Source organism: Schistocerca gregaria, chromosome 7 (assembly GCF_023897955.1).
Source record: "Schistocerca gregaria isolate iqSchGreg1 chromosome 7, iqSchGreg1.2, whole genome shotgun sequence".
In the NCBI taxonomy this organism is placed as follows: Eukaryota; Metazoa; Arthropoda; class Insecta; order Orthoptera; family Acrididae; genus Schistocerca; species Schistocerca gregaria.
The window spans coordinates 246,476,213-246,502,759 of record NC_064926.1 but is presented as its reverse complement, the minus strand read 5'-3'; positions in this window follow the sequence as shown (position 1 = coordinate 246,502,759).

Here is a 26,547-nt window from a genome sequence, read left to right as displayed (position 1 = left end):
TCAGAAAACGTTATTTTTAGTCTTCGTCTCTTATTGCCCACTCTTGGTTTCTGCACATCCTGTATACTGTCCACCTTTCCCTATAGCTTATACCCCTCGTTTGTAAATTTTTCATTTTTGGCTTGTGTCATCCAGACGACAAATCCAATGAAGCTGTCTTAATTCTTCTTAGGCAAGAGCAACAATAAAACCGCCACTCTGGTGCATCTACCTTTCCTAAATCTAAACTGATCGTTATTTAATACACCGTCAATTTCTTTACCACTCTTCTGTATATTACTTTTGTCAGCAGTTTGTATGAGCTGATAGGCTGATTGTGTGACACTTTTAGAATTTGTCTGCCACTGGCCATTTAACACTCATCATTTAATGTACTTCGGTATACTATGACTTACTGTAGAAGTGAACAAAGAAACAGTCTTCGTTACAGCGAGGTAGTTATTATTTTCTCCTAATGACGCGTTTCGCCTGATGTATGCATCTTCAGATTAGCTCAATATTAGATGTTGTTAGGTACATGGGATACCAAGCGTACAGAAACTCCCAGCAAATAACTGCCCTCGACAAATATTCGGAAACGTAGAGCGGTGTCCTACACCTCCGACATTTTTGCATCGTAAAATATCTGGTAGGTCTGATCCTGTTTTACACTCACTGGACTACTTCACATGCTTCAACAAGGATACCAATCAACATTTCCCAATATTTGACCAGGGCATTTATTTGCTGGGACGTTCTGAATGCTCGGTATCCCATGTACCTAACATAATATAATATACAGCCAGTTTGAAGAAAAGGGACATTATTAGATAAATAATCCACTGCAATGCCAGAGAAACTGGTATAGGCATATTTATTCAAATACAGAGATATGTAAACTGGCAGAATACAGCTCTGTGGTCGTGAACGCCTATATATGATAACAAGAGTGTGGCGCAGTTGTTAGGTCGTTTAATGGTGCTACAATGGCAGGTTATCAAGATGTAAGGGAGTTTCAGCGTGGTGTTATAGCCGGAGCACGAGCGATTGCACACAGCATCTCCGAGGTAGCTATGATGTGGGGATTTTCCCGTTCGTTCGTTCAAGAGCGTACCGTGAATATCAGAAATCCTGCAAAACATCAAATCTCCGACATCGCTGTGGCCAGAAAAAGATCCTGCGAGAACGGGACCAACGACGACTGAAGGGAACCTTTCAGCTTGACAGAAGTGGAACCGTTTCGCATTTTGCTGCCGATATCAGTGCCGGGCCATAACAAGTGTCATAGAGCGAAACAGTCAACGAAACATTATCGATATGGGCTTTCGGAGCTGAAGGCCCTCTCGTTTATTCTTGATGATTACAGACACAGACCTTTTTGCCTCGCCTGGGCCTGTCAACAGAGACGTTGGATTATTGAAGACTGGAAACATGTTGCCTGGTCAGTCGAGTCTCGTCTCAAATTGTATCGAGCGGATGGAATCGTGAATCCATTGCCCCTGCATGTCAGCAGGGGACTGTTCAAACTGGTAGCGGCTCTGTAATGGTGTAGGACACGAGCAGTTGGAGTGATATGGGACCTCTGATACTTGCAGAGAAGGCTCTCACAGGTGACTCGTACCTAAGCATCTTGTCTGATCGTCTGCATCCATTCATGCATTTCTTCGGACTTGGGCCATTTCAGCAGGACAATGCGACACTCCACATGTCCAGAATTGCTACACAGTGGCTTCAGGAACAATTATATGAGTTTAAACACATCCGATAGCCACCAAACGCCCAAATATGAGCATTATTTTGCATATCTGGGACATCTTTCAACGTGCTGTTCACAAGAAATCTCCAACCACTGTTACTCTTGGACGGCCCTGCAGGATTCATGGTGTCAGTTCCCTCCAGCACTAATTGAGACATTCAGTATCTTTTCGTCGATCATGGTCAGGGGACATCGGCTGGTAAGTAATTGCCAATGTCGATAAAATTCATCAACATCTGTGTACTTTAAGATAATATTTTATTCTGAAAGCAACTAGTTTCGGCATTTCATTATGCCATCTTCAGGCCCTATTCGCTTCTATATATATATATATATATATATATTTAAGAAAATAAATTTTTTTAAAAAAACTAACTCGCGCTATAGCGTCATAAATCACTGGAAATCGTGTATTTCAATCGTTATGCAATTGATTCATAAGAAGGCGTTACAGCACGTCACGAAGTATTCCTATGAAGCAACTGTATAACGATTGTAATTCACGATATCCAGTGATTTATGGAGCTATATAAGTTCGTTTATTTGGATAGAGGCGTATGGGGCTTGAAGATGGCTGGTTGCTTCCAGAATTAAATAAAATAATATTTTAAAGTTTACTGCCGTTAGTTAATTTTATAGACATTAACACCTTCAGACATGAGTCTAGTCCGTGTCACGCTGTGTTGCGGCACGTCTGCGTGCTCGCTGGGGCCCTAACGATATTAGGCAGGTGTACCAGTTTCTTTGGGTGTTCAGTGTAATTGCTTCCCTGCAATGAAGACTGTTCCTTCGTCATATATTACTGGTTGCTGCACTATTCCTGGCATTTGCTATAAAAAAAGAATCTCAGAGAAACGTCAAGTAGGAGAGTGTCCAAGATTATTTTGGAAGCTGATTCGAGTGCTACCAAATTAACGCCTGTTCTAACACGAGCTGTTCGCTTCTTCCCCCAGCGTTACTTTTTTTTAATAAGGGCCGAATATAATCGCTGTTCCAGAAAAAAAATTTGCTCTAATTAAAGAGACGGAGATGGACAGGAGCAGCGGCCCCACACCTGAGCCTCTGAGGAGGGTCGCTCCGCTGACCTGATCGCCGGAGCGCACCGGGCAAGCGGCCGGCCTAACTCCACCTCCGCCCTTGTTTTCCCTCCGCCACCTTTCATCACCTGTCCCCTAATTAAAGGCCAACGAGGCGCCTGGCTGTCCCCCGACTTCAGCTTCTAGTCTCATTACCCCTTACTGTTGCTTCCATGTCGTAGCACCTGCGACGTCCCCGTATAACAAGGCCTTTACAGGCAGCGTCCTTCGAGTGGGCGAGAATTCAGAGTTCTGCACTGATTAACAGTGTAGATGGAATTGCTGCTTCTGCGAATCCGGAGGTTGCTTAATAAGGTCTGCGGCGCAAGAGAGTAGAGTCTTACGATATTACAGATATCCACGCTGGGGTGTAGTGCCTTCGCATCGCTCCTGTCACTTGTTAGGACGATTTCGTTATAGGCATGAGTCATGGACAGATGTCACCAGCCGACATGGACCCGAGTTACAGAGCTGCACGTAGTTGTACTAGTAGGCGAAAGAGGTCAGCAGTTGACGGACAGTGCTAGCAGTCGTACTCAAAACAATGTTGTATAATTATATTTGATTAATACTTAATGTATTTGCATAATTACAATTTTTTATATCTGTATGTGTGTGTGTTGTATGAGTGAAGAAGAACAGAAGTCAATGAAAATGGTTTTGTTTATTCACAAAGTACCAGTTAAACTATACATGGAATTGACTATAATTAAATGTGCAATCAATTTATGGTACTAACAAATAGTGAGTAGAGCACAAATTGATAGGTAATTTCAGAAGTAGTAATTTTATATTTGATACTTTTCTAAATTTATTTATTTAGCGATTGCCATAGAAATAAATGTTTTACTATGATTGGTCACTGAAGTAATGAGCGGGTTAGCGTAGGATAATACTACAACCTGATTTTCTCTTTGTGATATCAACCAATCAGAAAAATGCAGGCTCGCGCAAATCTATGCTGGGAACAAAGCGTTTGGTGTGATCGAGGGGAGTGGGGGCGAGGGTTCGATCTAGTAACATCTGATTGAAAGCTGCTCCAACGAAAGTACTGTAAGATCTCGGAAAAATGCTAATTAATAGTTCGCGAAGTAGTACAAAGTGTATTTAAGTGAACGCTATAGTGGAAGTCGTGTGGAATTTCGGACGGAATATCAAAATTATTGCTTTTGACTGATAGTTAAAACCGAACCGGTATTACGTGTAGTGCAGAGTGCATAACATTTGAGCGAGCATTTTCATAACTAAACGATCCGGTGAACTCTATTAACTTTGTTAACTGGTGTAAATACCATAAGCTGGCTACGTGTGTGATTGTGGTGTGCGTGTGAACTTTATATTGTGTTGCCACTTAGTATGGAGTTGGCAACATTAACTGTGATCTTTATCGCAAAAATACAGCTGAAAATTGACATTGCCAAGTTAAAACTTTTATTTCAGTAGATAGCCACATCCCGTTTACCCGACAATTCTATGTGTGTTACGACCTGCAATAGACAGTAGTGGTCTAGTATTTCCTACTACATCTTTTAGATAGACAAATGAATATTGCTGGACAATGGCAGGGTGGTAAAAAGAAACGTGCCGCTCCGCAACTCCTACACATCGTAGTTCAGGAAAACTGGTGAAAGTACTCTCGCTTGGACGCCCGGGACTGCGGAAAGGCTGTATCTAGCGCCGCATGAGAGTAATCTGTAAAGTGCTCTAGTGTGCCTTATACACAGTGTTCAACCGAAGGCTTTCTTAATGATATGAATGGTCGCTTCATCGGAAACAGTTAGAGTGGAAGGTACAGTATGGAATTTAAGAATGGAATTGGCGTTGATTGACAGAGTTGTTGGATGTGTTCCTGGGGGACATCGTGTCAAATTCTATCCAGTTGGTGCGTTAGAACGTCAGAAATCCGAGTGGTTGGAGGGCACTGCCCATAATGCTCCAAACGTTCTGAACTGGGGAGAAATCCGGTGCCCTTGCGGGCCAAGGGAGGGTTGGACAAGCACAGGGGGAAGCAATAGAAACTCTCTCCTTGTGCGGGAGGACATTATCTTGCCGAAATGAAAGTCCACGATGGCTTACCATGGAAGGCAGCCAAATGGAACGTTGAATATTGTCGACATACCGATGTGCTCAAGGGTGTTGCAGATGACAACAAAAGGGGTGATGCTACGAAATGGAACTGCGGGGCGAGCTGTCGAGCCATATGGCGAGTGAAGATCATGTGAGTATACCACCACTGTCCAGGGCTTCTCCAGAGACGTCTTTGGCCTGGAACCTCATTGACTAGAGTAGAATGTCTTCAGTGATGCGGTCAGTTCGAACTGAGTTCCGACGAACTGTCGCTCCCAATCAAACACCTATGGATGTAATGATATGGCTTCAGAAGTTTTCGTGACAATGTCATGAAAGGTGTGTGTGAAATTTTTGTTTCCATACTAATTGAGGTAAACCAAAGAAGTGATATAGTGCATTTCGAACTAGTTTTGCAAACCATTTGTTTCTGCTTTTGGTGTAGTATACTTGGAAGCATGATGTTAAATGACCCTGTAGGTAGCATCTGTAACATTGGCTGTCAGAGCTCACAGACCTATCAGACTGGCCTTACATTGCTGTACTGCAGCAAATGTTTAGCCAGATTTATTCTACTAAAGGGAATTGGTTTCTCATGGTTCTCTCTCCCAAGAACTCTAAGGCAATGACGCCTGCTCATGTGGTTTGGTTTTCACTTAGATCTTTCTGTTCTGTCAATTACTACATGCAGTATCATGTTTATCATCTCATCTTCCTTAACTTCTATTTTACTCCCTATTAAATTTTTCTCCTGCCTGTTGCCGCTGTTTAGCCGTTCCGCATACTCTTCCCTTCTTCCCTTCAATGCTCGATGTTCATGCAGCGTGGAACATCTCCACTACTTCCTCTCATGTTTGAAGTTAACTTTCTTTTGACTTTTTAGAGATAATCGAAACAAAGCCGAGAAAGTTTACTTAGAGAGAAAGCAAATGCCTTAAACAATAACTGACCATGGAACAAACAGTCTTTGCTAGGAATCAGATGTCTAACAGAGTGAGTAATCCAATTGCAACCAAGACTTACCTGTTGAAACTACGACTTCAAAGTCGATCAGCACTTCCTCGACTGGTAAAACTGAATACCACTTATCTGCGATGCAGTTGTCAGTAAGCTGTACTCAAACATATCAAATCTGAGAATTAGATTCTCTAAGACAACAACACTACGACTTGCAGCATCATATTAAATTTGTAAAGTTACGAGTGTGTTACTCATAATTCACGAAGCTCATGCGGTTGTACCTACTTCCAACCAACACAGCACTACGGACACTAACGAAATAGTTACGTGCATGTGATGTGATAAGCTTAGCCTGAGCCAACAAAGTCTGTTTTCTGCTCTTTGTCACAAGGGGAATAAGAACACAACGCTATGATACTTAAGAACATGTAGACAATTAATAACCGACCAAGAACTCATCAGCGACGATATCATCAGAAAACTGTTGCATTAAAAAACTAGAAAGGATATCATCTCATGTACCGACATGAGTTTGGATGGTGACGTATTGCATAGTGTAAATTTTGCTCTTTATCTAACATCGCCTACGTCTGTATCGATGGTCACAAATCAAAATATACGTTGTAAACATCGATCAACAAACCAAGTTCACTGCGTACGTGAACGTAACTGATTAGACAATGTCAACGATACATGAGAAAAAAAAAATGTAATGTGACATAGAGGTGCGGCTTACGTGCGCTGCACATCCGGCCTATCTCTGAACAATGGCTTGCCATTTCCCGCTGCTAAACTGCCAACCTTTGCAGGCTGTAGTTGCGTCAGATAGTTGACTACCGGCGGAATAATGCTTCTTATATTGTAGTGATTTAACTCAATGGCTCCACAGGAGGCATTACCAGAAAGATGTATGGCACAATTTCTCGTACCTCCTGTCTCTGACAGTCCGTAAGTTCTTGATAGACTACTTCTCCCTTCATCTACTGAATTGCCTTAGATGTTTCTGCCACGTCATAGCTGACGGGCGCCTAATATCAGACTTCCAGAGTCTTGTCACACTGACTTCCGTTTTTTGTGCATGTCTTTGTCCTCCTCTTGGCAAATCGCTCCTCGCCGTCGGCACCTTTTACCGTGGATTCGAATTATCATGCTTAGTCAAATGTCAAGTATCTTGTAATCCTTAGCTTGGGTCACAATCTGGTTTCCATGTCTCAATTTTAATAAAATTGCACAGCCATCTACTTATGTTTACTTCTTATTCCTCCTCTCTACCGTGGGGGACTGATGACCTTAGCTGTTTAGTCCCCCTTAAACATCCCAACAACCACCACCACCACCATCCTCTCTACCGTGACTTTAATACACCAACTTTGACATTAGTGTGTCCAATGAGATGACATACCAATGTTGTGTTTCAAGATATTTCTCATTTCTCTAAATGTGTCTAATTTTTCCGTAGGTGCATTTACATTTCGTCTAATCATGCATGCTTCTACAGTCTAACATTTGTCCCGTGTCCGTGCGTATCTTTAGATATTTTTCATTTTTCATGTGTTAAATATTTGATACATTTGTAATCCTTTTGAATAATCCTTTTTTTATATATTTTCTCCATGACAGTTTCTCTCTTTGTTGTTTTTACGCCATGTGAAAGATGGCTCTGTTAAGACAGTCTCCAACGTTGGCGTACATGAGACAAAAGTGCTGTAGCCGATGTACGAGAATTTACAGCGTCATGCGACGGTAGTTGCATGTAGTGGCTTTAGAAACTCGGAGAACTCCAATTCAAAAGTAATTCAGCTTTTTTGAGAACTAGAATTCCTATAAAAGCGTACGCACACATTGGGGAAGTGACTTAACGCATCTGCTTCTCGCCGGCAAAAATTTCCGTTGATAGTGGCCGAATCGCATTTTCAGTGATGTATGAGTATACAGCCTTTAACAGAAACATATATAATGTCGAGATCTTTTAGCCCCAAATCACATATTGTTAAAGACTTTAGTTTTGTCTGGTACGTATGAAGTTGACTGTAATTAAAGCTTAACAGATCACAATGATGGCGTCAGTACGGACAGCCGTGAGCTTCCTGCTTCAACACTATTTACTGCGTTTATTTTTGATCATTTAGCGTTATGCTGTTAACGTAAGTACCCTCGAAAAGTTATTTTCTATTTATCTTTATCCACGATGAGTTTTAGAAACTTTCTGTGGAACCGTGCGTTTTATTACGTTACTATTGCTTTCAGTAAATATAAAGTGGCTCGAAACTATCATCTCAACGTATCGACTGTTAATTGTTTAGTGTTTTATGAAGCTATTAATGGTTTCTGATATTATTTAGTTTAGTTTTATTGCAAAACTCATAGCCAATTTGCCTTTTTTTCTTTTTTTACTTCATTATCAATTGACTACTCGGTGGACTATTAAATACCACTGCCTTGTGATAGAATCGTGTATGAAAGTCTGGAAACTTTTTGTAAATATAACCGAATATTCTAAGTTGCTTAGAATTATTCGTCCCTTCAAACACATTTTCAAAAGCACTGTTGTGAACGTGAGTAGCATATCGAGTTACTAAAGAAGTAAGGTAAGTAATACAGACGTCATGAGAAAAGACCAATTTTTCCGTTGTGAGTGGTATAACACTCACGTTCTCGTCATAAACTTTTTACTTGCTGAAGCTTTCCCAGTGTAACGAATATTTCGTGACGGTTTGGTTGCATCCAGATGACGTCGATACCTTTCCACGATATCAGCGGCTGACAGCCATTCAGCCATCTACAGGTGAGTGTGTGATGTCGACAACTTGCCAAAACAGCTCCACTGACGAAGACTCTGGCATCGTCAGATGAGCACAAAACATTCATCCAAAGTTGACAGCTGATGTCGGCCGAAACATCGTGGAAAGATATCGACGTCATCCGACTGCAATCCCGAAACCTGACAGAGTTTTCTTATTTGCTATCTGTAATGTCTGCACTATGGTCTTCTCAGATAATTATGCTATTATATAGGAAAAGTCTTTTACCATTACTGTCATGAAACATGTAACATTAATTAAGTATATTCAGCAAGAGTGACTTTACTAAATACCGCATTGCAATACGCTGCAAGTAACGAAGTAGATATATTGAACCATACTCAGACAAATAAATCTCCAATTTCCGTTCGCAATACGTACCTGAAGTGTTCCCTTGCTTTATGTGCGATTCTCTTTTGTTCGGTCGTCACATATTCGTCCTTTCCCTATTCCATCCTACCTAATAAAAGTGTCCTGTTACCCAGGGCCGTCCTCGACTTATCTGCTCTGCCCTGCCTTTGCCTGCGCTTCTCCGTGGTTCTCTTTATGGTAGTCTCTTCGCTTCTCCCCACACGTCCAGTCTGACCGCCACTTCAGTCTGCTGTGTACATTAGCCGTCCAAGATCTCTGCGGAGGCCGGGTGTGTTGTCCTTGGAGAGTGCCTCTTTACTGGATGCTGCTGTCGGTGGACTTAAAACTTTCTAATGCAAGTCAATCCATCACTTAAGTGCTCTCTTCCGTTATAACTGGTATAGGAACTCCCAAAATAGACAAAGAAAACATAAACAAAAATAAAAATCATTCCAAGTTGGCACAGTATTTCGGAGACATGTATGAATCGGAAAACTAAGAATTACTGGTTTGTAACACCATGCTGTTAACTATATCAGACAAAGCTCCGTACACACAAACGATAAAAAACAAGTGGCACGTTTGAGCACGTTCTCTAGCACTCCTTTATTATGTAGCTAAAATGCTCAGATAATATTTGCTGATGCATTTCGGGCTTACCCCATCGCAGAACTTCTTATAAGATGCTTTAATATACATATAGTATTGTGTCACACAACAACATTCTCAACATTAGTGCTCATTCTATACTATGTTCTGATATAGGCTACGCCCGAACGTGTCAGAAAATGTTATTTTTAAAATAAAGCGATTTCTTGGTTTTATCTGCCTAACAAAGCAGAAATGTGGGACATGCTCACAGTTTGCCGCAACGTAAAGGTAACAAGTTGCCAGCAGAGCAGATGTACTGTACACCTGCTCTTGTAGTACTCAGCACCGAAAACCTGATATGTGTTTGGGTACTCATTTAACCTATTCATAAATTATTACAGTAGGGGAGAGTGTCACACCAGGAAGATAATGCACCTAGTAACACGAGATGTCTGATGATCGATACTTCAGCGGAGCGACTGATGTTAGAATCACATGAAGAAGTGCGCACTAGAGACCGCCATTCTCTGTAGTTTCCCTTATTATTACTCATAAGGTTGTGTTTCACGCAGCATCTGCAAGCGTTTCACATTCTACATATTTAATTGCTACAAAATTAACACGACAACACGGTTTCTAATATACTGCTAATCCTTCAGGTACGTAGCATTATGGTCAGTGAAATACTACGTATTTTTAGAACTACTTGTGTATCGCCAGAGCAGTTAATGCATACTTTTTCGGTCGCACCCTACCTTGTACTTTAAAAGACAAGAAGTTGCTTGGCAGTGGACCATGTGATATTTGAAAATTAACTGAGTTTCTTTGATGACTTCATAACTTTCCTATCTTGAGAATGAAAGCTTTTGAAATTGGCAATAGCTTCTGCTGCAAAATTTTTTTAGCTTGTAACTGATTTTTGATAATACTTCTTAATCTCATTTCACTTACTGAATGAAACGTGTAGTAGTTTAAGATTGTAACACATACACCATTAAATACAGTGCTGAAAAAGATTTACGACAGGAAGGCTATTAAATGTCAATAGAACATTTGTCCCTAGATACATCACTTGCAATTTCAAAAATTCCATTTATTTTGACAGCTGATTTTCGTCGTCGTAATACATTATGTACATAACAATTATGTTACTTCCAGTATTCGCATTGATTAAGGAAGGTGAATGTTTAAAGGCCTAATTTCATGAAAATGTCTTACAAACTTAAGAATATCCGGTCACTAAAATCAGGAAAAGACAGTAATACTTCTTGCAACTGAGGATTATTGATGTTGCCTAGAAACCTGTTCAAATTTATTGCATCTGGAGAGAGTAGTGTAATGTTTTCTGTGATTTCCTTTCTTCTGAATTTGGTTTTCCTACTAAGCGTAGCGCTGCGTAGTGCGGGTAGCATACCCGTGGATTGACCAGTGGCTCCGCTGTATATTGGCCATTTCATTATTTCGATACCAAAGTTAAGTGAGAACTGAAGCATTATAAGTGCCCATGGCAACTGGTCTTCGTTGTAACGCTTACTACTGCACAGATTACGTACATTTTCTTGCGCAGGAACGTGTGAACAGAAAGCAGTCTTATTTTCACAGGTCGTTTATGCGAGCGTTGAGAACGTGTTTTCCAACATGGTCAGCGAGCTCTAATCACTGGTCACACTGGATATTCTAGGAATAGTATACTGAAAATCACGTAATTGAGTAATAATTAAAAGATCTTGGGTACCGTGTACGTTTCCATTAACTGCTAAGGACTGAAATTAAATTAGAAAGCAGTTGCGGCTGAAGACCGTCCGTTTAAGGATCACCCTCAATCAAAGATGATCGTGTTAAACTCGGCGGAGGAGCAGATAGAAGCTCAAGTTCTTTGAAATGGAAACTTACCCTGAGGCGAAGACTCGTCTGTAATAAATGCCATGAAGAAAGAAATGGAAACCATTGCTTTAAAGACACGAGATATGTTTTCGCAGAACTTGTGGGCTGTTGGTAATGTCGTGATGACCACCGCATTGGTAAAAGAATTAGGATTAATCCTCATATCGATCGACAGGGGGGGGGGGGGCTGTCAAGGGTCAAGTGGTCACAAGAGAAAGTTCAGTAGCAAACGAAACTGTAATATTCTGAGAACAGGAGTGAGGGATATCAGTAATCCGAATGCGGGAATAAAGTAATTTATAGCTGGAAAGAGGAATGAAATGACTCAGTTCAGAAATAGCATGCTGTATAAATGGAAAAGAAGAAACGTATTTTTCCTCAGGCGAACGAAGGGGAAAGTCTAATGCAGTAGGAAATGGCTTAAATGAAGAGGTATTCATTATAAATAAGAATGTAGGGTAAGGAATAAACAGCATGAACATTTTATTCGCAAATTATTCTAATCATAATCGATAACAATGCAAGGTAAAAAAAACAATGGATGAGTTATTCTCGTAGCTTTCACAAGACGAATAGATAAGGTTTATAGTTAACCTAGTGCCACTGATGATTCAAACATATCCCTTTCATATCTGACGCAGTATAAGTCCCTCAGGTTCTGAGTTTCTTATATCACTTTCTCTCACTAATAATTTCATCGCAGACATGAGCATTTGAAGCAGATATTGTCGATTTACAGATCAGTGATCGATATGGTCAAGCCAGACAGCACGGAAGAGATTCGAAAGAGATAAGAAAAACGATGGGGGGACTTAAGACAGTCCGTCTCTTAACTCTCCGTTGCACTATAGTTCTGAAATACAAGAAGATTCACACCTATGGTTCGAAACATGAAAACTTAATAATCATTGCGAAATGTAAAACTATAATCTCTACCGTAGTCGTTTGTTACAAGACTGTTCTGATTTAGCTCTCCAAGCTGCTCTGTTACTTGCAAGCCTGTTTATCACTTCTGAACGAAAAAAACTTGGATCATCTTGAGCTTTTCTATTACTTGGTCTGCCTCCAGCACCACCCCCTACGCCCACTTAATTATCAACCAAACTAACTATTCCTCAGGTTGGTCCTATTTACCAGTCTCTCATTTTAGTAAATTTATACCACAAATTTATTTTTCCCCCATGTTCGATTCAGTACCTTCTTTAGTTACACCATCTACTATTCAAATTTTTATCATTCTTCTATTCTCATTTTTCTTGAACTGTTAATATTTTACGTTTTGGTTCAGTCTAATGCTGTTTTCCTGATAAATAACGTCATCATGTTACTTTTAAATACATAAATTTCTATTTTGCGATTATAAATTTCTCTTTATTGTATTATTACTGCCGGTATGCATTTTATATCTGCTATATTGCAGTCAAAGTCAGTTGCTTTGCTGCCCAAATAGGGATGTATATCTATTATATACAGCGTCTTCTTTTCTTGTGTACTTCCTTCAGTACCACCTCATTCAATTGGATTATATTTCACTATCCTTGTCTCGTTTTTGCAGGTGTTTTCTGTATAAGCTTTCTTGCGTTCCAAATTGAGCGCCATCCCCGACAGAATTACCGTACCACTCACTAGACTTTCATTAGCCTTTGAAAGTTTCGCTGAATGGTGGTACAAGATGCAATGTGTGGTTTTCATAAGCAATAAAAACGGCAGAAGTGATGTTTATGTTGATCTCTTTTCAATTTTCTGTACAGGTTCTTGAACTCTCGGTGACGGAGGAGATGCAAAACTTTTTGTGATGTGTGTTACCGAAATGTGGGTTGTGAAGTCAAGGGGCATGACCAGAACGATTTATCGATTTCGAACTAGCTACTGTAGAATTTATTAAGGAAAAAGAAGCACAAGGACGAAAACTAGAACTTGTGGAATGGATTGCAGACCTTGTATTTTAAGTGGATTTTACTGCACACCACTTATGTTAAGACACTGGAAAGTGAGAAACGACTTCTTTCTAATTTGGTGGGTCGCATTTAGAAACAAAATCGCTTTGTCGAAGAGACACATCCTGAGAAGCACCGCCCTGTTCTGTAAGCTCACTGGCGCTAAAGAAAACGCATGTTTGAAGAATTCATTGTTACCTTATAAAGAATTACAAGGATAGTCTCCTAAACTTTTTGGAACACTGCCAGTCTCACATCTCTTTTGGAACTGTTTGTGAGACCGTTTGCCGTTTCAGTATAAAGCGCTCATGTGCATGTACAGGTGTAACACACTGACGTGCAAGGTTTTTTACAGATCTATAGCGCCGTAGACAATGGCGCTCTGTTTGATGCCGTGTTCCTTGGCTATAGGTAGGCTTTTAACACCGTCCCTCAATGCCGTTTAGTGAAAAATACCAGCTTATCGAGTATCGGAGCAGATTTTTGTCTGGATTCAAGACTTCCTTGCACGCAGAACTCAACACGTCGCTCTTAACGGAACAAAATCAACAGAGGTATAGGTAATTTTCCGGCGTACCCTAAGGAAATGTGATAGTACCGTTACTATTTACAATATAGACAACTGCTCTAGTAGTTTCCGATGCTCTTTAAGGCTGTTCGAAGATGATGCGGTTGTCTGTAACAAAGTCGCAACGTCAAAAGATAGGAACGGTTTGCAGAATGACTTCCAGCTCTGGCAGCTGACCCTGAACATAAATAAATGTAACTTATTGTATGCACATAGAAAAAACAGATTTAATGCTTTACAGCAACACTATTGATGAAAAACCGATGGAAACGTATCTACGTATCTACCGTAAAATAAGTAATCCAGAGCGACCTTAAGTGGAATGAGCACATAAAACAAACAGTGTGAAAATCCGATCCGAGACTGGTATTCATGGGAAGACTCTTAAGAAAATGTAACTCAGTGACATAGTGGCTGTTGTTCGAACGATTTTTGAGTGTTGTTCATTTATTTGGGATCCCCACCAGGTAGGACTGATGGAAGCGATAGAAATAACCCAACGAAGAGCAGCACGTTTCTTCACGGCATCGTTTAGCGAATCAAGAGTGTTATGGAGTTGTTCAACAAAGTCCATTGACAGACGTTACAAGAGAGTCACTGTCCATCACGGAGAGGGAGCACTTTCCCGGAAAAGTCGGACATGTTACTTCCTCCCATGTACGTCTCGCGTAATGACCACAAAGAGAAAATTCGAGAAATTAGAGCCAGTACAGAGGCTTACCAAAATCATTCTTCCCACGCGATATTCGCGAGTAGAACAGGGATGGAGGACTCAGTTAGTGCTTCAAAAAGTACCCTCTGCTACACACCATAATGTGTCTTGCGGAGTATGTTATAGATATTACGTAAACAATATTACAGATAATAATGATATACTTATCATGTTTTAAAACCATCCTTACTGAAAGCAACTGGTGTTGTACAGGTCACACAACAAACAGTATAGAACACAGAAGTAACCAGCTCCTCCTTAGGTCCATATCAATGACAATGATATGTAGCAGAATTTTTGGACGTACATACCACCTCGGATACAGGGATGCCGATCTTGGGAGCATATCCGTCTCTTTACTCCCATTAAGTACTGATTGGCGTGGACAGGATCTATATTTCTCTATCGCTGGAAGTGACAGCGTTACTTGCATACTGCTTCCATTCCAATGATGTGCTTATGGAGTACCGTCTCAGTTGTTACTGGATTCTTGACTCACTCTCTGAAAGGCCATGTTAGTAGTATTAGATGGTAAGTCACCTAATGATACCAAAGTGATATTTGTGGTTCCTCGATGAATTGTAATAGAACTTTCTCTGTTCTTAATCTATATCAACATTTGAACAAATAATCAGAATGCTCCTGTCAGATTGTTTCTAGATTATGCAGCCGTTTAATGCCTGTGAAATCATAGTTAACACAAAACTAACTGCATAATGATTTACAAATGGAATTATATTAATGCTAAATGTGGAAATAGACCCTATACATTAAGAGGTTTTAGTCCTCCACACAAGTACTCAAAAACTTTCCGTAAAATTCCGATAAAAACGATAAATAATACAAAATTGTAGGTACTCAACTAAATACGTATGGATTATAATTATGAAGAACTTAAGTTGGAGCCAATACAGAAACGTAGTGGCGTAGACGAATCAAAGACTGCCTGCTTCACTCTTGCCCGGTCTCTTCTAGAGTGTTTTTCAGTCTAAGGGAGCCATGCCACAGTACTGTCGGAGGGTATCGAAAACGTGTAAAGAAGGGCAGGCCATTTGCGAAATATTGGAGACATTGAGAAGATATGACATGGGAATTGGAAAGGAAATCATTAAAAGTTGTTTGTCTTTGAGCCAAGACCTTCTCATGAAATTTAAAATACCAATTTTCTCCTCCGGATGGCACCTACATTGAGAGAAATGAGCAACTTAACAAAATAAAAGGAATTAGGTCTCTAGCGAAAATATTATGGTGTTCATTTTCCCCACGTGCTGGACATTAGGAGAATGGTCGAGAAGTGGTCTGAAGATGTTCTGTGAACCCTCTGCTAAATAGTTAGATCTTAGTTGCAGTCATGTAACTAAAGATATTGTCACTGGTCTTTGGTTCCTGGTCTTACTGTGATTTGCTTTAAGCGTAGCATGTAGTTAACAAAAGAAAGTGCTTTTTTTAACTAATTACATAGTTTCACACATAACAGACATATTTTAAATAGAAGTTTAAAGTGCTTGGCTGTTGAAATATCACGGAACGGCACAATGAAATATTCACCGTCCTATGCTACTAGTTTCCTAGGCACTTTCAAGACAGCTGTTTGAAACCCGCGTCTCCCACAGCAAATTGGAATTTGATCCGCAGACCCATTCTTTGTGTGTTTCGAAAATTGGGCTGCATTACCACCATAGTAAGTTAATTATAGCTTCCCATGTCTTTCCATATATATTTGCGTGGTATATCGCTCACGAAGATATCGAAAAATAGCTGAACGACATGCTTCCTTCTAGTACACGTTCAGCATTACCTGGTCAACAGTGAAACTCAGTTTACGGAGAGATGGTGTTTGTTAGGCAACCACTGGATTTTTATTTCCTTTGTGGTTTTGTGGACAGCCTAAATGAAAGTCGAAGTGTGGTAACTTCAGTCTGTTTCACGATTGCTTCCTCACTAAAAATAATAAAACAAAAAAAAAAAACACTCAGTCTCATCAAATCGCCTAGAAACAAATACATAAAAAATTCTCTTCGTTGATTAAGCAGGATCTTTGATTACATTTTGTTAAATGACATGACAACGAAATTCGCTTTATTTTGAGGATATCAATGACAGTGGAAGTAAGTACACGTAAAGTTGTTGTAACGCAAATCTGAGTTTATACTACTGTCTTTACGAGTGATTTTAAAATGAAACCATTAGGTCAATATAAAGTTTTTATCCAAAATGTGGTAGATTTTAGACCATCATTGCATGTTATTCGGGGTTATAATTTGTTTTAAGCAATATGATTTTGTGGAAGTTTCGAGATATGGCATTGTATCTAGGTAGAATGTAAAATCGTTTTCAGCTATATCACTTCAAATAATGGGAGGCTGAAAACTGTATGTCCTAGTGGTTCTAGAGTGAAACCATCTCGTTCAAACTGCTGACTGCTTTCCGTCTGCCAATTTTGCTCTTGTATTCGTTTCTTAGTGTGATAGTAAAGGTTAATTAAATAAAGGTTAGTTTTCAGAATGACAATGTAATTCTGTCAGAGACAGCAAAAGACCTGGAAGAACAGTTGAAAGGAATGAAAAGTGTCTTGAAAGGAGGATATAAGATGACCATCAACAAAAGCAAAACGAGGGTAATGGAATGTAGTCGAATTAAATCAGTTGATGCTGGGGGAATTAGATGAGGAAATGAGACAATTAGAGTAGTAAATGAATTTTGCTATTTGGGGAGCAAAATAACTGATGATGATGGTCGAAGAAGAGAGGATATAAAATGTAGACTGGCAATGTCAAGGAAAGCTTTTCTGAATAACAGAAATTTGTTAACATCGAGTATAGTTTAAATGTCAGGAAGGCGTTTCTTAAAGTATTTGTGTGGAGTGTAGCTATGTATAGAAGCGAAACATGGACGGTAAATAGTTTAGACAAGAAGAGAATAGAAGCTTTCGAAATGTGGTGCTGCAGAAGAATGCCGTAGATGGGTAGACTACATAACTAATGAAGAGGTATTGAATAGAAGTGGGGAGAAGAGAAATTTGTAGCACAACTTGTCTAGAACAAGGGATAGGTTTGTAGGACATGTCATGAGGCACCAAGTGATCACCAATTTAGTATTGGAGGGTAGCGTGGAGGGTAAAAATCGAATAGAGAGACCAAGAGATGAATACACTAAGCAGATTCAAGAGGATGTAGGTTGCAGTAGGTACTGGTAATTGAAGAAGCTTTCACAGGATAGAGTAGCATGGCGAGCTGCATCGAACCAGTCTCTGGACAGAAGACCATAACAACAGTTCTCTGAAACATTTTCAAATTGTATTCCAAAGTGAAACCACCGCCTTAAAATAATTCAGTGTTCAGTTTTGCTTAGTTTCTTCTTGCATTCATTGCTTACTATGATAGTAAAAGTTAATTTTGTGAAAAACTTTCAAATTTTTTATTTAGGGTTCCGTATCGCAATCGGTAAAAACGGATCCTTTTCGTTTTTCGGTCTATCTTTGCGACTGTTAAAACACTTTTTCTCATCAACGTATTAACGTAGCAAGTTGAATTTTTGTCAGATACCGTGGTGTGTTGTCCCTTGTGGTGTAAAATGTGAAGCTTCTAATTTAATGCAATCCAAAGATGTGGCCATTTACACTGCATGTTTGTCCGCAACTCGTGGTCGTGCGGTAGCGTTCTTTTGTCATTTATTATCCTATGTCGAACTTGCACTTAAAACAATCAGTTGTTCTGCATTCAGATTGACTGGATCGCAATTGCAAAAGTCAAACATCAGGCAAGGAATGATTTTATTGCTAATGTGACAGAGAGCTTGGTACAGTGTATCTGAGATGTATAAATTCCGAAACGCCTCATGTGTGCATTACAATCAAGCCTTGCCTGACGTTTGAGTTTTACCATTTCCATCCGGCCAGCCTCACTGGAGAACTACTGGTTATTGTAATAAAGGTTGCCTGTGCGCTGTATGACTTTATGTCAAATTCATATTCTTCAAACTAATACATTCTTGAAACTCTTGGAATCCCTAGGAAAACGAGAAGTGTGAGGTTATCCACATGAGTGCTACAAGGAACTTGTTAAACTTCGGTTAGACAATAGATCAGTCTGATCTAACAGCCGTAAATTCTACTAAATAGCTGGGTATTTAATGTAAGAAAAACTTAAATTTGAAGGAATACATAGAAAATGCTGTGGGTAAGGCTAATCAAACACTGCGTTATCTTGGCAGGACACTTAGGAAATGAAGCAGACCTACAAAGGAGACTGCCTACACTATGCTTGTCCGTCCACTTTCAGAATACTGTTGCGCGTTGTGGGATCCTTACCGGATAGGACTGAAGGAGTTCAAATAAAGGCAGCACGTTTAGTACTATCGCGAAACATGTTAGAGAGTGTCACCGAAATGATACAGGATTTGGGCTGGAAGGTGTTTTTCGTTGCTACGGAATCTTCTCACGAAATTCCAATCACCAACTTTCTGCTCGGAATGCGAAAATATTTTGCTAACACCGACCAACATAGGGAGGAACGATCACCACGATAAAATAAGGGAAATCAGAACTCGTATGGAAGGATATATGTGTTCATTCTTCCCGGCCGCTATACGAGAGTGGAATAATTGAGAACTGTCAAGGTGGTCTGATGAACCCCCTGCCAGGCACCTGACAGTGATTTGAAGAGTATCAATGTAGATGTAGATGCAGAACCGATGTATTGCCAGTATCAATATGAATGTTGTTGTTGTTGTGGTCTTCAGTCCTGAGACTGGTTTGATGCAGCTCTCCATGCCACTCTAATCTGTGCAAGCTTCTTCATCTCCCGGTACTTACTGCAACCTACATCCATCCGAATCTGCTTAGTGTATTCATCTCTTGGTCTCCCTCTACAATTTTTACCCTCCATGCTGCCCTACAATGCTAAATTTGTGATCCCTTGATGCCTCAAAACATGTCCTACCAACCGATCCCTTCTTCTAGTCAAGTTGTGCCATAAACTCCTCTTCTCCTCAATTCTATTCAATACCTCCTCATTAGTTATGTGATCTACCCATCTAATCTTCAGCATTCTTCTGTAGCACCACATTTCGAAAGCTTCTATTCTCTTCTTGTCCAAACTATTTTTCATCCATGTTTCACTTCCGTACATGGCTACACTCCATACAAATACTTTCAGAAATGACTTCCTGAAACTTAAATCTATACTCATTGTTAACAAATTTCTCTTCTTCAGAAACGCTTTCCTTGCTATTGCCAGTCTACATTTTATATCTTCTCTACTTCGACCATCATCAGTTATTTTGCTCCACCAATAGCAAAACTCCTTTACTACTTTAAGTGTCTCATTTCCTAATCTAATTCACTCAGCATCACCCGATTTAATTTTACTACATTCCGTTATCCTCGTTTTGCCTTTGTTGACGTTCATCTTGTACCCTCCTTTCAAGACACTGCCCATTCCGTTCAACTGCTCTTCCAAGTCCTTTGCTGTCTCTGACAGAATTACAATGTCATCGGCGAACCTCAAAGTTTTTATTTCTTCTTCATGGGTTGTAATACCTACTTCGAATTTTTCTTTTGTTTCCTTTACTGCTTGCTCAATATACAGATTGAATAACATCGGGGAGAGGCTACAACCCAGTCTCACTCCGTTCCCAACCACTGCTTCCCTTTCATGCCCCTCGATTCTTATAACTGTTATCTGGTTTCTGTACAAATTGTAAATAGCCTTACGCTCCCTGTATTTCATCCCTGCCACCTTCAGAATTTGAAAGAGAGAATTTCAGTTAACATTGTCAAAAGCTTTCTGTAAGTCTACAAATGCTAGAAATGTAGGTTTGGCTTTTCTTAATCTGTCTTCTAAGATAAGTCGTAAGGTTAGTATTGCCTCATGTGCGGAATCCAAACTGATCTTCCCCAAGGTCCACTTCTACCAGTTTTTCCATTCGTCTGTAAATAATTCGCGTTAGTATTTTGCAGCTGTGACTTATTAAACTGATAGTTCGGTAATTTCCACATCTTTCAACACCTGCTTTCTTTGGGATTGGAATTATTATATTCTTCTTGAAGTCTGAAGGTATTTCGTCTGTCTCATACATCTTTGTCACCAGATGGTAGAATTTTGTCAAGACTGGCTCTCCCATGGCCGTCAGTAGTTCTAATGGAATGTTGTATGCTCCTGAGGCCTTGTTTCGACTCAGGTTTTCATTGCTCTGTTAAACTCTTCACCCAGTATCTTATCTCCCATTTCGTCTTCATCTATATCCTCTTCCATTTCCATAATATTGTCCTCAAGTACATCACCCTTGTATAAACCCTCTATATACTCCTTCCACCTTTGTGCTTTCCCTTCTTTGCTTAGAACTGGGTTTTCATCTGAGCTCTTGATATTCATACAAGTGACTCTCTTTTCTCCAAAGGTCTCTTTAATTTTCCTGTAGGCAGTATCTATCTTACCCCTAGTGAGATAAGCCTCTACATCTTTACATTTGTCCTGTAGCCATTCCTGCTTAGCCATTTTGCACTTCCTGTCGATCTCATTTTTGAGACGTTTGTATTCCTTTTTGCCTGCTTCATTTACTGCATTTTCATATTTTCTCCTTTCATCAATTAAATTCAATATCTCTTCTGTTACCCAAGGATTTCTATTAGCCCTCGTCTTTTTATCTACTTGATCTTCTGCTGCCTTCACTACTTCATCCCTCAGAGCTACCCATTCTTCTTCTACTGTATTTCTTTTCCCCATTCCTGTCAATTGTTCCCTTATGCTCTCCCTGAAACTGTGTACAACCTCTGGTTCTTTCAGTTTATCCAGGTCCCATCTCCTTAAATTAGCACCTTTTTGTAGTTTCTTCAGTTTTAATCTACATCCTTGGTAAAAAGTCGAGGTTCTAGTTTCGCAGAATGGTTTAACTGTCTATTTACTTAATAAAGGCTGTACAGAATGCTTATAGCGGGAGTCATACTCGCACCTGTCCATTGTTTTTCTTATTGTTGCGGCTCAGAGGCTTAAGGCAGCCTGCGAACATATCGCCAAGTAAATTGTGTTACAGAATAATTCAGGCATTCTGGAATAATTCCTACCTTGAGATTAATTCGAAAATTATTGTAAGAAGTGTTCGAAGGAATACACTAATTGTCATGGAACTACATCGAAGTTTTACTGCGGAACGTTATTACCTTCTATAATTGCGTGCGCATCCGCGGTCAGAGTCAGTCGACATAAAAGTTTTCTGGGATTGGTACTGAGTCATAGCGTAAAACTACTGCTGCTATAGTATCAATAGTTTTTACAATATGACACGGCACCAAACCCAGAAAATTTTATGTCGACTTATTGACTTTTGTCCAATTAATCGTAACTTAATAACTGATCTGATGGCGAGTGCGGAGATTTATTAATTCCTATGGGAGCCTACAGTGCCGGACGCTCCCAAGACATCCAGTTCTTAACTTTAATGTTGAGGAACGTGCGGAAACGACGAACTTGTGAACAGTACCAGGAAACGCAGACCGCCTTCAGTGGACTTTGGGCAAATGGAGAGACGTTAGTTGGCCAGGAAGTTTCAGCTCCAGCCAAATGAAGACGTCTGCTCCAGTTGGGCCATGGGTTGTCTGGTTGGGGAGGGGGGAGGTGGGGGGGGAGGGAGGTGGAGGTAGCTAACTAGCGAGAGTGGACGGCGGGGTGGGGTGGGCGCGCACCTGCAGCGGGTAAACAGAACGCGGCATTATGCTGATGAATGCCGGTGCTGTTGTTGTTGGCTGATGTTGTCGGCACAGCCGGGCGCTCCCAGGGAGAAGACCGGGCGACGCGCCGCGCTCCAGGCCGCTCCAGCCCAGCCAGGCCGGTCCGGCGCAGTCCAGTTCCAGTCGTCTGAATAATGGATGACGTAAGAGGATTACGGGACGCCGCCGGCACCAGGGGGCGTGGGGGTAGAGGGGCTTAATAACTGCCCCGGTCGGCCGACAGCGCCGACAAATGCCGCGTAGGCCGTCCCGCCTGTGAAACAGTTTGCCTCCGAGCCAATCCTGCCGTAGGCCGCTTCAAAACGCCATTCCGCGTTAGAATGCGTGCTGTGCCAGTAGCATGGAGAGACCTTCAAGTTACACTCACACATCACAGTGCCACGTCCTGAGGGTTCCGCCAGCTATCTGATACATCCCACGTCTAAATACGTCCGTCACTGCCTTAAAACACATTTTCATATGTGCGCTAAAAACGTGTTTTGGTCGTGCTACATTACTGAGGATCTGATACCTGGCGATAACTTTATTGTGAGAAGGGTAAAGGGGCCAGAGAGTCAATTCTTACATTGTTTTTGATAACTGAATTAAGACCTAGAAATAGTGTCTCCAGGTAAACATAAATTTGTCAGAAAATTAACTGTATTCAACTACAGTATGCCCTCCTGTTGGATATGAGATGAACATCGAATTAAACAAAACAAAGATAGTAAAATGTAGTCGATTTAAACCATGTTATGCTGAAGGAATTACTTTATGAAACGAAGCTTAAAGTAGTAAATGTGTTTTGCTCTTTGGGAAGCAAAATAACTGATGATGGACAAAGTAGAGAGGTATGAAATGTAGGCGGGCAATGGTAAAGAAAACGTCTGTGAAGAAGAGAACCTAGTTAGCATCGAATATAAATTTAAGTGTGAGGGAGTCTTTTCTGAATGGATTTGTATCGACTGTAACAATGTGTGGAAGTGAAATATGTACGATAAACAGTTTAGACCAGAAGAGAACAGAATTTTTTGAAATGTGGTGCAACAGAAGAATGCTGAAGATTAGATGCGCAGATCTCGTGACTAATGAGGAGGTACCGAGTAGAACTGATTAGAAAAGAAATTTGTGGCACAACCTGACTAGAAGAGGGCATCCATTGATAGGACACTGCCTGAGACATCAAGGGATCACCAGTGTAGTACTGGAGGGGAGGGGTGGGGGTTGGATTGGGCATAAATAGTAGAGGGGGACGAAGGGATGAATACAGTAAGCACATTGAGAAGAATGTTGGTTACAGTAGTTATTCGGAGACGAAAAGCTTAGGACAGGATGGAGTAGCATGGAGAGCATTCTTCGGAGTAAAGACCACAAGAACAACAACATATGCAGTATGTATATAACCGAAGAGAGCCAAAATGAGAATGGAAGACCTAGAACCAAGTGCTCCCATTGAAGAGAGTGTAAGATATGAACGCATTTATGGCAATACTGTTCGATTTGTACACAGTATAAGCGACGACAGAAACAAAAGTAGGTAAAGGAGTGCAATTAATATTTGGAGTGAAATGATATCAGTGATAAGATTCGAAGACGACATTGCTCTCCACGTCGAAAGAACATTTACAAGTTATGTTGAATAAAGTGAACTGTCTAATGACTACAGAGTATATGGCTGAAAGTAATGAGGACTAGCAGAAAAGTGATCAGCGAACTGAAGGAATTGTGTTACTTGGGAAATAAAATAACACATAGCAGACGAAGCATGGTAGACATAAAAAGAGGACAACTACAGACAAACAGTCCATTCCTTAAGAAATGAAGTCAATTTCTATGAAACACCAGCTTAAGACGGAAGTTTCTGAAACCGTATGCTAGGAGCACAGTATTGTATGGAAGTGAATTACTGATTGTTGAAAAACCGGATCGGAAGAGGATGGAAGCAATTGAGGTCTACGCTGTAGAAGACTTGATGGATTGCTAAGGTACAAAAAAATATTGGATTCTCTACAGAACTAGCGATTTTTGGAGTATATGGAAAACACTGATCAGAGGAAAGGACCCGGTTATAAAACATGCGTTGGGGTATGAGATTTAGCTTCCATAGCACAAAGTTCCTGCGGAGGATGATATCTACAGAGCAAGACAGAAAGTGTAATACGTCCTGAAAACTACTTGGTTAATTGGGTGGAAGTGCTTCTCTAAGAAGAGGAGACTGATACAGAAGAGGAAGTTATGGCACTCCACATAAAACGAGACAGAAAAATATTGTAATCATATTTTACCTGTTGTGCACATACTTTAGAATATTTAAGCAATATATAGGGTCAATCAGTAACTCATGCCACGCGAATAATTCCGAAAGTATCATAGTAAGGTCTTTGAAGGTCAACGAAGGTCACAAAGGTGGCACTAGTTTCCATTTACAGAAGGTGTTCGAAGTGATGAGTATTGGTATCATTGCAGGGCTGCAATCTTCCTATCATGGATTAAGTGTTATTCCTTATCACCTCCGCACTTATCGAAGCACATTCTCTGCTAATTCGCTCACCCATATCTTCAGGTGCAGCTTGAACGTCTTTATAAACAATGTTTTTTTCGAAGCCCCACCAGAAAAAATCGAGAGGCGTCTGTCGAACGAGCCGGCCACGACATATCTTCTCCGTGTCCAATTCAACGATTTGGGAATTGTCTCTGAAACTTAATTCTAGCCATCAGAGAAAATTGTGCCTGACACCCATCGTGTTGATAGCACATTCTGTTCCTTGTTTCTAAAGGTACTTTTTCAAATAACAGACCTAATGTTTCTCGCAGGAACTTGGTGTACTTCCAACCATTGAGATCTCCTTCGATAAAGTAGTGGTCTTTTATTCTATTCTCCAAAATCCCTGACCATACATTTACCGACCAGAGTTTTAGGTGTGCAACTTGCCACAGACAACATTGATTTTCAGTTGCCCAATTACGCATATTATTCAGATTAACTTTTCCATGGTTCGTGAATGTCGTCTCGTCAGTAGATAGAATCAAATTAATAAATGTGTCATCCCTCTGAATGTGATGTTGACCCCATCGGCAGAATGCAATGCAACGCATACAATCCGTACCAGATGATATTTATGGCGATGTAGTACACGATCAACACTACTCTGGCTCATGACAGATTCCCTTGGGATTTGACGTGAACTAACACAAGGATCTCGAACCACAGTGGCCACGGTACCAATTTCCTTTTCCTTGTTAGTAACTTTCATTTGCCAAATATGTTTCCGATGAGCTAAATACCCATTTGTTCTCAACAAACACTAATAGTAACGATAAGAATAGTATCGTCGAATCAAGCGAATGTGAATAATGTATTCATTCGAAGAACAGGTCGATATGCTTCTCATTTACGAAGAATGCCAACGAAATTCAGTAAGAGCGAGACACTTATATTCTGAAAGATATCCTCAACGTACTGACTCTAAGCGTCGCATATATATATATATATATATATATATATATATATATATATATATATATATATATATATATATATGACATGTAGAGTGAGTACGTTGGCGATATCTTTCAGAATATAAGTGTCTCGCTCTTACTGAATTTCGTTGGCATTCTTCGTAAATGAGAAGCATATCGACCTGTTCTTCGAAGGAATACATTATTCAAATTCGGTTGATTCGACGATACTAGTCTTACCGTTACTATTAGTGCTGAATTGCGAAATCGTCACATGGTGTCTACATGTCAATGGCACGTTAGATGGATACTCCGTACTCGGCGAATATTTACTATTTGAACGATATACAAGAGAGAATGTCAGAGCATGCGCTTCGATAAGTGCCGCAGTGATAAGGAATATCACTCAATCCATGATAAAAAGATTGCAGCACTGTATTGATACCAATGGTCATCACTTCGAACTCATTCTCTAAATGGACTTTCATGCCACCTTTTTCACCTTCGATGACCATGCTCTTAGCGCCTCAGCATACGTAGTACGGTCCTCGTGATGTCGGGCACCTAGGCTATTTTCATGAATGATTAGGTTGGGAGGTGACGGGAGAAGTGGCAGTGTCGATTTGGCGCACTCTGCTTCTTAAGCCATCCCTCTTTCTGGGAAACAGGCAACCCAGTGACTTCCTAAGCCCCCCCTCCCC